The sequence below is a fragment of the Melanerpes formicivorus genome, unplaced genomic scaffold, assembly GCF_026170545.1.
Source record: "Melanerpes formicivorus ecotype bairdi unplaced genomic scaffold, bMelFor1.0.p_v2 SCAF_2, whole genome shotgun sequence".
NCBI classification, from domain to species: Eukaryota; Metazoa; Chordata; class Aves; order Piciformes; family Picidae; genus Melanerpes; species Melanerpes formicivorus.
Window position 1 is genome coordinate 15941021 of NW_027142354.1, and position 13488 is coordinate 15954508.

At 41.7% G+C, this 13488-nt stretch overlaps 1 protein-coding gene across 3 annotated transcripts in view; it reads left to right on the forward strand.

Annotated features, from left to right (window-relative positions):
* RGS17 (regulator of G protein signaling 17) overlaps positions 1–13488 on the forward strand; it is a 463053-nt gene that overhangs the window by 385472 nt on the left and 64093 nt on the right. The window contains exon 1 of one of the 3 annotated variants that reach the window (XM_068151671.1): positions 1410–1581. The exons of 1 other annotated variant lie outside the window; for it this stretch is intronic. The gene's annotated coding sequence lies outside the window, so the exon portion shown is untranslated. Of the gene's footprint in view, positions 1–1409; positions 1582–13488 lie in introns of those variants that run through there. One more of the 3 variants, XM_068151661.1, reaches the window with a different exon arrangement.

Consider the following 13488-nt stretch of genomic DNA (forward strand, 5'->3'; position numbering starts at 1 on the left):
AACCTTTGGTATCAAGAAGAGCTACAAATTCTCAGCAACAAGTTCTCGGACTTCTCCATGAGGATGAAGATCAGAAAACAAGTGATGTTTTTGTGAGGAGCCACTTTACATGAGGTTAGCACTAACTCTGGTCCTTAGGATTCAGAATTTGAAGCTTTTATCCCAGAAGTCAAAAAGTATACCACATAGCCAATAATTACAGCTACTGCCATTTTGTTAAATTAGTTATGGTTTGAATATAGATTCATGGAAGCAAAGGTAATGTTGATGTTCCTGTGCAGCTCTCATGCAAGTCAGCCCTTCAGGACTGCTTCCAACTCTTTTAATTTCAGCCCCACTAACATACGTGCAGTTTTGGCTGCAGCTTTAGTAGCATTCCCCTTTGGGATTTAGATGGCATATGCAGTTGTCTGGCAGAGTTTTGCAAAGACAATACAGGCTGTTGGCAAGGCACCGGTACCACCTTAGTCCAGCTTTGTGCCTTTTTGTATTATCTTGTTGGATGGTTTCAGTGGAGTGGTAAGTGCAGTGATGTGTTCTCCTTTGAGATAGGTACCTTTCTGGATTTGTGGCACGATTTGACATGATCCAGATACTATATACATATTTTTTCAGTGCTGTTGCCTTGAGACACACCAAACTTCAGATTTTTAAGATATGGTAGGGAAGCTAAATAGTTACCCATTGAGTCAAAATTTTGAAATTAGTTTGTAAAGCTGACACAAACTGGCAAGACCCATCCATCACTCAAGATTCACGTTATCAGAACATCTCGATCTTGATCGTCACAGCCGCAACCACAAGATCCACACTGGCTCCTTATTTAGCCATCATGCTTTGTGTGCCCAGCATCAAAAGTTACTCAGCCACTAAATCCCTGCCTCTCTCTCAGCTATGTGAGGGGAATGAAGAGTCGGAGTGGATTATACACCTGGGTTTGGTTTTTTTTATTATTATTATTAGATATACCGATATGGGGACAAGAATAAACCAAGCCGGAGCCTTTCACTTTTACCACCGCCGCACACTGCTGCAGCCGTAGCACGCTGCCAGGCCACAAGCTCCAACGCTGCCGCTCTGCCGCCCGGTGGACCCCTGCCCCGACCCTGGCCCGGGTTCCGCGACTCTCCCACAGCCTCCCGAGACACCGCCGCGCGGAAAGCCATGGCTGTGCCGTGGGAACCCAGACAAGCACCCCCGCTGCAGGCGGGCGAGCGCCGAAGCGGGCCGTGACTCACCCGCCGGCAACAAGCGCGGAAACTCCCGCTGCCGCCGGGATCCACCGCCCGTGGCAGAGCGCATGTGCAGAGGCTCCCTGCCTCCCCGCCGCTCCTCGCACCCTTCCTCCCTCCCTCTTCGCCGTCCGCCCTCCTCCTTCCCTCCGTCCCTCCCTGCCTCCCTCTCTCCCTGCCTGCCTGTCAGCCCGCCTGCCCGCCCGCCTTCCTGCCGCCGTCTCCCTCTGCGTGCCGGCTGGGTGCTGAAGTTGGGCGGATGGCAGCAGACCCGCTCCGTTAGAGACGAGCCACGCCAGCCCTTCTCGGGATCGCTCAGAGCTAACTGCACGCAGGCGGGCGGGAGTGGGTAAGGCTCTCTGCTTTTATTTAAACCTGAACACGGTTACACGGTATCAAAATGTCTGCTTTATACTGATGCATAGACTGGTGGTGGCCAAATCCCAAAACACCAACCAAATGGGGGGAGGAAGAGGAAGAGGAGGGAGGCAGGCCAGCGAGAGGGAGGATGGATGGAGGGCGGTGGAGTGCCACAGAAGATGCATTCACCGGGAGGACCGGCTGTGTGTTAGTGTCCGTGTCAGAGTGTGTGTGTGTAACAACGGGAGGCTGCGGCGCCGAAGCTGCAAAGTGGAGGGGGTGTGTGTGTATCCCTGCCCGCGGTGTACAAAGGGGTTGGGAGAGGTGCTGCCGGGTTCTGCCCGCGCCCTCCCCCGCTGGTTTGTGGATGGAGTACCGAGGCTCCGTCGGGCGATGCCGCGGAGTATCCGCCACGGCCGGCGATGCTGCCCAGCCCGAGAAGGGGGAGGGACCGGGCCACCCCCGGGGAAGCCGGGGGCATAGGCTTGGCAGTGTGACAAGCACCAGCTCGTAGATGAGGCAGCGCTCCTCCTGCCTTTCCTCTTGACCTTCCTCTCTCTGTAACGCAGGTCTGCTTTGGCGGCGGAGCAGGTGTTGTAATTATTATTGCTGTTATTTTAATCCGAGGAGCCGGCGGAATGTGAGGGTGAACAAACCAGTCTGTGCTCTATGACCAAGAGTTGTTTTCCTATTCCTGCCGCCCCTCGGCCCCCTTTCCTGGCCGCCCCCAATCCGGGCGGCACCCAGGCTCCCTCGCCCGCTGTACCCTGCGGCAGCGCCATCCCTCTGCTTCGGCCTCCTTCCCGCCCCTCCCCGGGAAATGTCTGTGGGATGCGGGCGGGAGCGGTGGGGCGGCGGAAGGAGCAGGTGGCCGGGCGCGGCCGGCGGGACGTGGACTGCTCGCAGTCTGGCCCCAGCCTCGGTGCCGAGTAGCACGGGGTAGAGCAGCGCCGGCACAGCCCCAAGCAGCGCAGGGTTTCCCCGCGTCCAGGGAAACACCAGCTGCCGCCGCTCCCCGGTGCTGCGGGGATGCTGTAATGTACCTTTCCTGAAACCGCCCGCGATTAAGAAATCTGAGGCTGCCTAGCTTGCTCAGCTGTCAACACTATATTGCACAATTCATAGCTACCTCTTGCTGATTTAGGAGGAAACCCTACCCGTACTGTCAGGCAGGGGTAAAAAGTAGGAATTTCGGTATTTGCTTTCTTCATTTCTGTATCTGGATTTTCACCAACATGTGTCATAGGTTTGCAGCCAAATGCTTTTGCAAAATGGATGAAATCTCAAATAGTCTGCTAGGTAATGTAAGTAAGTTACATATTGTCTGACAATACTACTAATTATGGGTAACAGGTGATACATTGCTTTCTACAAATGCAACATTTATGCATTGTGAACATGGGGAGTTGTATAAAAGAAGTTAATTCTTTTTCACATCAGTGAGTCTTAGTATCATCCTTACCTAAATCATTAGGGAATTTTCCTGTGGCACAAGCCATTTAGGCAAACAAATTATTCAACCTTTATAAAGAAACTGTTACACCCAGTTATCACTGTTATCAAATACATATATTTATCTGAGTTCATACTCAGGATAATCAAAGTCCTAATAAAAGATACATGTGCCCCACCCAATAAATTTATGACCTGATGCAAAGGCTACAATACACACTAGTACCTACTTCCCTAAAATATGTGAGCATTAGATGTTTAAATACCTTTCTCCATCAGGGTCCTAGATCCTTTTAAATAGCCAAAATAAGAACATAATTTGTTTAAAAACATCCAATCAGAAAAATTGCTATAGTGAGTTGGACATCTAGTCCAATATCCTGGCTCTGACTGTAGTCGTTAGTAGATGCTGAAGGGAGAAAAATATAAGAAACTAGGTTGCTTTACAGTGGTCTTTTCCTGGTATCTCCTTTCAAGTTCCAGTAAAACCCCAGTACAAGGACTTTTTGAAGAGGGGTCTGCTCCCATCATATTTAATAAGCCTTTGGATTTTCTACCCCTTTTAAAAAATCTGTTTATACTTTGGTCCCAACCACATTCTGTGGCAATGAGCCTCACAATTTAATTATGACTTGTGTGAAAAAGAACTTCCTTTTGTTTCCTATGAACCTACTGCCTGCTAATTTCATCCAGTGCTGTCATATGTGACAAGGAGAGCATACTGTATTTGTACAAAGTACTAGGAGTGTCCTCTGACATCAGAGCAGGTACAGTGCTGGCAGATCAAGTCCTCTCATTTTATCTGTCACTAAGTTGAGAGTTCTGCTTAGAAGTGTAAAAGCCCTATTGAGCCCTCAGTCTTTATGTTGAAATCTACAGATAAGAACAGTCATTCTTTTTCTTCTTACACAACATGGACATTGTGCATGAAGAATTGCTCTGAACCCATGAACTCATTTTAGGAAGGCTACTGAAAAGCTGTCTGTTGAAAATTAATTCTCTACACTATTGATTTGAATCAAAATCTGACTGACAGCTTGGTGAAAAATTGCCTATCCTAATCCAGTTTTCTGCCAACCTGAAGATAAGATGGACTGTTTTATTCCTGCACTGCAATTCTTCATTTTTAAGAAGTAATACTAAATACAAAATGCAAGCTATGTGTCAAGGAATATATATCTACAAACTCTGTGCATTTGAATTAGCATAATTACCAATTGTTCTTTGAAACATTCATTATAAGGATGTGCATATTGAACAACTTGCATAGTTTCAAAAGTAAAATCTGACTGATTTGGGAGGAGCTGTGACACAAGTTCTTCTCCCCAAGAATACTGCTGACTTCAAATCATGCTTGAGGAGCACTAGTATTGTTCAGACCACAGAAAGCTTCCATGATCTCACTGGTCGTCCTGCTGTGATTTCCTCACAAGAATATCTGGGAAATATGAGACCAGAGAACTGCAAAAGCGGAACCCAGACCCAAGGACCCAGAAGTCCTCGTAGTTTTAAATCAGCAGCAGACACAACTTGAAGCAACACAATCCACAGCATGTGAACAAGTGGAGAATGGTAGAAGACCACGTGATCTGTGAAGTCCTTCAAAAAATAAAATACTGGGAATCTCAGGTGCAGTAAACCTAATTTCCCAAAAGACTAGAAGAACAGACTGAGTGGCATCATTATGCAGGCAGTATAGAAGCACTGTCAACCAGTCTCAGACTTAAGCCAGTCTCAACTAAATGTGAAAATGATTTTCGACATACAAGTGGTATAAATGTGTGTATGCATACATATAAGCAGTATATAAAATTTCCTTTGCAGAAGATAAATTAGCTTGAATAAATTTTACAATTTTAGTATCTTTTAAATAGAACTTTCTTACTTGTCTATTTCACACACATGCCTTTAAGTATGAATGTGCTAGAAGTATACAAACTGAAGCAGTAGTAACCCTTACGGTTCATCACAGTTCCATTAGCTTTCTCCTGGTCGTGTCTCTGTTATGTCAGGTAGGGACCTATAGTGCACTTTTACCAAGGTCTCAGCTTCAGCTTTTGTAATGCAAAATATATCCTCACCATACTTGTAAGGCATGCTCTGTGAATACAGAATGAGTTTTCTAAGAACATAAAATTCATGAGCTAAAGTTAAAAACTAAATCTATCAAGAAATGTAACATTTTTGTTGACCTATTCTTTGTCCAAAGTAGTCTTAATAATGAAATAACACACTAAAAATGCCCATACTGTTAATTAATTAGAAGCTTGTGCCTAGTTATAAAAACAAGTTAATAGATTAGGTTCTAATTAAGTTTTTCTTTTCATGGTTATGGCTAATGGCTATAACTATAGTGGCTGTAAGGAGGCTTGTGTAAATAGCTTTGCTGCTGACTCCTGGGGGCCTACTGCACCCTCCAAAGGAGCTCAGCCATTCAACTCAGCGTGTTTGCAGGTCATCGCTACAGTGAGTCTGAGATAGAACACTGAATACCTGTTTCACTCCAATCTACTGGCAGGTTAATCAATTCAGAAATATATTTTCTGCAAAGATTTTGTGTCTTGACTCGAAGCCGGCTATCTGCTCTCAAAAGGTTTCCTTTGGTACTGCTGCTGTCTCTGATGTGCACAAAGGAAGCAGCCATGCAGTGTGACTGTGGCAGGAACCTAGGGGAATGCTTAAAGCACAAAAATGAACTCAAGGTCTGCATTGCTTCTCCTGTCCAGCCCCAATGTAACCTGTGACTTTGCTAAACATGGGTTCTCCAGACCAGCGTGGGGGCTTGATTTCCTGGCATGGTTCATTTGCTCTGCTCAGCTCCAGTGATGCAAAGTAGATGTAAACGCAATTTAAATAATGTGTGCGCTTTGGATAATTTGTGCTGTTCTGGTATATTAATGCATCTGGGCTTGAATAACTAAAAAACAACAACAAAAATAATCAGACTGATTCTATCATATCTTCATATAAGCTTTGAGTGATAGATTTATCTTTGAGTTCCTTGTTTATAAAATATGGATGAAATGCTTTCTACCTTCCATACAGTTGAAATTCTCATATATTATTCACTTTGTAAGCAAATAGCGCAAAGTTCTTAGAAATCAGTAAATTTCTAGACAGAATGTATGTGAGGAATTTCAGGTAGGGAGATGGAATAACATCTTAAATCGTTACTATGCATTTCCTAAAGACACTCGGATATCTTAAACACTACATCTGTGCTACATAGTCTTTCTTTGTCCATGCAAAATTACTACGTATCTAGCCTCATTTCTTCAGTGAGAGAGTAAATTAGAGCGAGTGATGCATTAGCACAGCTTCTGCTACCCAAAGCAGCTTCATTTAAAGCAGCCTGCTCTCTCCAGTGATGCTAGCTCTGTGATTGCTAAAATATGAGAGAGAGATCACAATCTGGGCCGCTGTATGTAGCCTTAACTCTCTATGTACAGACTAGCAAAGAGTATGCCAGAGTAATGCTGCCTTTAAAGGGAGACTCTCATGGCTTCCTGCTGTAAAAGTCGATTGATTATGCCATCTTGCTCTATAATTTTAGTCAAGTACAAGTTTAAGCAAGACTTGGTCTTACTCTATTTTAGGAGCCTGAATAGGGTTTGGTCTGTTTCTGTGTCTTATGTTTTGCTGTGTTGTGTTTTGCTGTGCTGTGATACTCTGTAACAAGGTCTTAATTTATTAGCAACTCATGTCAGTTACAGTAAAATTTTCCTATGAGATAAGGTAATTAAACCACAGGAATCATGGATGATGGCTGTCACAGTATCCTTAGCACAGAACTTTTATGCCTACCATAGTTCAAGCAGCTTTCAAATGGGAGAACTCAAAACCCTGGCGACTCCAGGGGGACTGTGACCTAGGCACATGGTAGCGCATTGAGCTTCAGGAAGTCCTTGCATTTCTCTCAGTACTGCTGACTGGCTGATATCATGATATACACACTGATTTCCTAAAAGCCTAATTTAGAAGAACTTTTTAATGCTATAGTTACTGTTTATCATTTATGTAATAAGAGCAAGGAATTTCCTTCCCAATTCATGTTATTATGAAAGCACTGCAGGCAGCAACACTCTGATATTTACATTGCACCAGACCTTTGGGTGGTATAGATGCTGTTTTCTCAACGATTTGCATCATAGGAAAGTCAAGAACAGAGTAATAAACATCATATACAATAAATTCACAAGTAGCTCTATATTAATGAATGTAGGTGGGAAGTGTGGTTCTAATTGCTCAATGTCCAAAAGGTTCTTTTGTTTCCACGTCTTATTACCTTGAGTAATTACAGAGTCCTAAAATACTATTCTTGATACTATAGATCTTTCAAGATGAGTTTGGGAATAGAGGAGTGAGATGCATAAGTTATTTTTCATCAGAAAGAGTAGTTTAAAAATATATCCACAAATTATTTTGATGCTTAAGTGTAAACTAGTTTGTTGGAATGCAGTTGTCTTGTAATATTCCAGCTTGAACATAGAAGATTTCACCTCAACATAAGGAGAAACTTCTTTACAGTGAGGGTGATGGAGCACTGGAACAGGCTGCCCAGAGAGGCTGTGGAGTCTCCTTCTTTGGAGACTTTCAAAACCCACCTGGATGCATTCCTGTGCAGACTACCCTAAGTGATCCTGCTTTGGCAGGGTGGTTGAACCTGATGATCTCTGGAGGTCCCTTCCAACCTCTAATGAACTGTGATACTGTGATACAATGGTCTGGTAATTTAACTGATACAGCCTGATATATTTGATAGTTTGGTAACCAGAGTTTAATTTGTAGCATTTTAAAACTGTTATTATATGTGTTCAAAGATTTTTATAAACATTTACTGACCCTCACAATGTAAAAAATGAAAACACTGATAATAGCAGCTGTATGGTAAGCATCATCCTGACCAGAATAGACAATGATGTTTTCAATTTCTATGTCTGATTACTTGATATATGAAATCAAGGCACAGAGCTACCACAAAAACATCAATTAAGTACTCCTGTAGCAGAGATCTTGAAAAAGATAGAAGGAATATCTTTACCCAGTGAATGCAGCAATTTCATAAATTATGGAGTTGTGAAAGTGGCATCTTTGAGCTGATGGTGTATGTAGGACTGGACATTGATCAGTGATTCAGTATACAATGATTCACTATACAAAAATCTGTTTATTGGATTTGTCCTGAGCTCTTTCTGCAGAAGAACCATCCTGTATCAATTATCTGTCTCAGAGCCTACATCTGCACTTCCAGTTGCAATGTAGGGCAGAGAAATCCATTAAAGGTTGGACACTTGAAAAACCTAGTTAAAGCAATACTGAGCCCTGTGCAAGAAAATTACCTTATTTTACCTCTGCAATCTGTATTCAGAAATTGAGAAATCCACTTCTGATTTTTTTCTGTTTTTAAGCTAAATGGCTCCTGAGGACATTTACCATGAAGTATGTTCTATACTCCTTCAACTGTTGCTTTAACTCTTAAACTTGCTTCATTTCATCAATAACGGCCTTCTAAAGACATCACATCTGTTGTTTCAATGTCAGTGACAAATACAGAAGTAACATGGCTTTCCCATTGCTAAGATTTCAGCTTAGATTCAACCAAAGTAAATCCATATTTGCTGTGATTTACTTAACAATAGGTCCAGATCTTAAGTCAGTGGTCTGTCCTTGTTAGCTTATATTGTTCCCTTGATATTCACCTACTACAAACAATAGCATTAGTGGTTTTTATGGTTCCTGCTGTTTCACTCATGACAGAAGGGAAGGTTCTAAAGTTGTATAGAAGAGCATATTCCTGAAGGATCCAGTTAGAAACATATCTGCTTAATACTTATACCTTGTTTTTAGTTTCAGACCACAATTTATCTGATTTTAATGCATTTAATGTTTATCATGTCGATTTTTATCATGTTTATTTTACAATCACAATGTCGTGTGTACTAACAGAAATCAAGGTATTTCTATTGACAATATATCTATCAATTTTAGTCATCAAATTAGTAAGTTGTAAAAAGTATTAATAATGCAAATTACATATAGTTTTAAAATTTGTATTTAGCATAACTCATAGGAAAGATGTTGACTTGCTGGAACGTGTCCAGAGAAGGGCAACTAAGCTGGTGAGGGGTTTGGAGCACAAGCCCTATGAAGAGAGGCTGAGGGAGCTGGGGTTGATTAGTCTGGAGAAGAGGATGCTCAGGGCAGATCTTATTGCCCTCTACAGCTACCTGAAGGGAGGTTGTAGACAGGCAGGGGCTGGTCTCTTCTCCCATGCAACCAGCACCAGAACAAAAGGACACAGTTTCAAGCTGCACCAGGGGAGGATCAAACTGGATGTTAGGAAGAAATTCTACACAGAGGGAGTAATTGTCCATTGGAATGTGCTGCCCAGGGAGGTGGTGGAGTCACCATCATTGGAGGTGTTTAGAAGGAGACTTGATAGGGTGCTTGGTTGCATGGTTTAGTTGATTAGGTAGTGTTGGATGATGGGTTGGACGTGATGATCTTGAAGGTCTCTTCCAACCTGTCTGGTCTATTCTATTCTATTCTATTCTATTCTATTCTATTCTATTCTATTCTATTCTATTCTATTCTATTCTATTCTATTCTATTCTATTCTATTCTATCCTATCCTATCCTATCCTATCCTATCCTATCCTATCCTATCCTATCCTATATGGAATGGCTTTTACTATATTAAGTTCATGCAAGCCCTTCTTGTGTTTATTGCATATTCAGCAAGAAAGTATAAAGGTTAGGAAAGAGGAGTGGCTCATGTCATAATGTGCATGATATAACAGGAAAATTGTATACCTTGTGTGAGTTCACTTCTGCTGAGTATTTTTCTGGATCAGGCATTTAATGGTGTGATAAATACTGTGACCTGGTTTCATAGGGTGTGTAAAGCAGGTGACATTTCAGGACCTTTTAAGAAAATAGATAACCCAGAAAGTTTGAACCAGGAAAAGGGAGGGGACTATCTTCATGTTATTATTATCTTGAAAATCTAGACTACTGAGTAAGTACTGAGGAAAAAACATAGAACACTATGAAAAGGCTGTTACTGTCTTCCCTGATTTCTGGGGTTTAGACCTAGTAAGAGTTTTGAGATAACTGTCCTGTCATGCAATCTTTTCTAAAAGCTTGCTTTCCAAACAACAGTGGTGCTGTTTCACAGAAAAGAAATACAGATACCTATCAATTAAGTGATGACAGGAGCACACAGTAAAATAGTGGCAGATGCAAAAATTAAATATAGGAGGCAGAAGGCAAAATTCATGTTGATGTCAAGGCTCACAGTTTAACAAAAAAAGACTTACCCAACATGAAGACTGGATATTTGAGGAATGCAGCCTTACATTTAAAAAAATCAGAAAGATAAAATGGAAGCACATAGCAGGTAACATGCTACCTTCTGCATGTATTATCTGACACTCAGCTCATCAGTTCTTTCAAACAATATGGGGTGTCTCTGATCCATTAAACCATTACTCATAAAAGAACTCCACTACGGTAAAGTCAGTCAAATAACATCTGCCCTATCATTTCCAGGTTCAGTTAAAAAAAAAAAAAGGCAAGTAAGCACATTTGTCTTGTTTTGATCTTTCTTATAATAAAAGATCCTGTAAAGTCATGGTTACAATACGCACAGAAAATGTTTTTGCAGGTACTAATAGTCAACTCATGACTAGTTCTAGCAATGAATGTAGCACACCTTTCACAACACCAGATTACTCTGAATTTTAACCACACTGCATTCTTGGCCTTGATCAGAGAGACTGTAATCTGTATTAGCCTATATCAACATATACTTTATATATGCTTATATATATTTCTGTGTAATTTAGCCTAAGATACTTTGAATTAATTGTTTTCTGCTTAACACAGTGAGAGGACACTTTTCTGTGCTGTGGCATAAGTTACTACCAATCAACTTCCTCAGTAAACTGGCCCTGAAGTATGCTGATTACCCAAGTAAATGCAATGTAGTTTGATTATTAATGAAAAGAAGTTACTCCATATCCATTTTAAAGATGGGAGGAAAGGTCTCTGAATTCAAGTAAATACAGTTTAAAATAGCTTCAATGTAAGAATACTAAAGTTGTCTAAAAATGTAATTTATTGCAGACCCAGCTGTAGGTGGAATTCAGTTGGTTTAAGGTTCCTAGGGGTGTTAAGACTCCAAATAATTGTTTTGCTATTAATGTGTAAAGCATTTTTCCAGGCTTGTGTCTCAGTCCAGAGAGGGAAAGAGACTCAGTTCTTTTGAATATTCCCGTGTTATGAAATTAGAGGCACAAATAAGGCCAAAATATCAACAGTGAGGCTACTTATTAACAGAATAAAGGAGAAGGAGATCAGAAGGAGAGAGAGAGAGAAAGGGGGAAAATAGAGAGTGAGAAGAAGGAGAGAGAAGAGGAAAGGAATTGTATTACCACCTCCCACCCTCCAAGATGGTTTGGGTCTTTGGAGGAAGGGTGCTGCCTTGTTGGCTGTGCTGTCCTCCACTGGTGGAGGGGAGGGAGAGATCCCAAAGTCCAAGTCCAAGTCTTTCTCTGAGCAGCCTCTTCAGCTCCATGAGTTGCAGCAAGTGGAACTTAGGACATGGAGAGAGTGTTCCTCCTGCTCTACTGCTTCCGCGCTACATGGTGATGTGTCTGTCCTTTTCTCTCCTGGTATTTTCTTCCCTTTTCTTCCAAGCAGCATTGCCCAGGTCTTTTCCTTCTCCTGAGCCAGTAGTTGCTCAGGTCTTTTATACAGTTTTTCAGGTATGTGTCCAGATGGTGAAAACATTGTCCTTTGCACCATCCTCCCTTTCTGGGGGACCTGATGGGTAGAGATGATCTTGTCTATGCACATTCCAGAGAGTCATTATTCAGTGGCATCTGCCCAATAGACATCAGGTATTGTCTGGGCAAGGAGCAAAGGTGATTTTTATCTTCGTTGATTCACATCAAGAGAGACAAGATTTAGTCTCTTACAGCTTGTGTGGCAGAAACTCTTATTACACAAACTGATAGTTATCAGTCATATCTAAAACATGATTGCATGGCTCTGTTTAGGCTCTGCTAAGTAGAAACTGGTCTGCTGGACAGTGAGATCATATGGGCATGGGAACTGAATGCCAGAGACACCTTGACTTTTCACCCTATGCTGTGAGGTACTAGCTGGAATCACTTCAACCAGTATTTTGTGTTTTAAACCCAGCTTAGATTTTAACTGTGTTAAACTGCAAGCTATGGAGGTGAGAGACTTTTAAATTGTACTACGGTCCTATCCTCTAAGGTACAGAGCATATCCAGCAAAGTGCCAAGCAAATCAACTGCTATCGAACCAGGCTGGCGGTGTATGCTTACCAGCATTCTGATCAGACTGCTTTTTATTAGTATGGCCAAGTCCAGCAGGTGGCTTAGTAGTAGTTATAGGAACATTGGAAAATAGGAACATAGGCTGGAGGGAACACCCTGACTAATTGTATCCCAATCTCTGCTTTTCCCAGCAGCCAGTTAGTACCTTTCTTTCTTTTTCTGGATCTCGTTACTATTAAAAGCAGGAAGATTTTTTTTTTACATTTATTCTTACTCAAAGGATGTTCCAGAGCTCCTGTTAAAAATGTTTTTCCCATTTCCAGTCACATTTTTTCAAAAGCAGCTTGTTCCTCCCTTCCATTTATCTACCTGACAAGCTCACCTTCCTCCCCAGTATTACTTTGTCCAGTAATACTCTTTAGATCAAACAGACATCAGAAGATGGAGGGAACCCTCAGAATGCAAAATCTTTGTATCTTGTGTAAAAAAGGGTCTCAAATGCCATGGCAGCAGCACTCCTTCCAATCAGAGAACCCCTCTTCCAGCCCTTTCCCTTCATAGCTTCATTTGTGGAGTTTTCTGGAGTAGGAAGGCTGTAGGCTGCATGATTTATTCTATGAGCATTCTCTCACTCTCATTTATGTAAAGGAGCTCCCTTGCTAAAGAGTATTCAAGGTACAGCCAACAACTAAAGAAAACTTAGAAGCAGTGAGTTTCAGTGTTGTGATGCACTATAATCTTTGCTGTGAATTGTGGAAGCAAGACACGTGAGGTCATGCATGTAAGAAAAAACTCATCTGCATAAACTTGAGGGGAAGCTAAATGTGTCTTTTTTTTTTCCTTTCTTAATCACCAAAATACATTTCCATGTTGATCTGGATACAAGAAAGCTTCAGTATTACAATTTCTCTTATCAGATAAAATGGCTTCTTCAGGAAATTATTCTGTAAGTTACTCATAAGTGCTTCTCAGTCTGGGCATTTTGTAGGACTAGATTAATAAACAAAATATTCATGTAGACATTTAGATATTTGTCTAGAAGAGCAAGGTTCCAGCAGTAACAACTGATGCAAATGCTTTGGTTCACCTACAGGAGATTGCACATGACAAACTAAAATATCATTGCTTTGATTTGT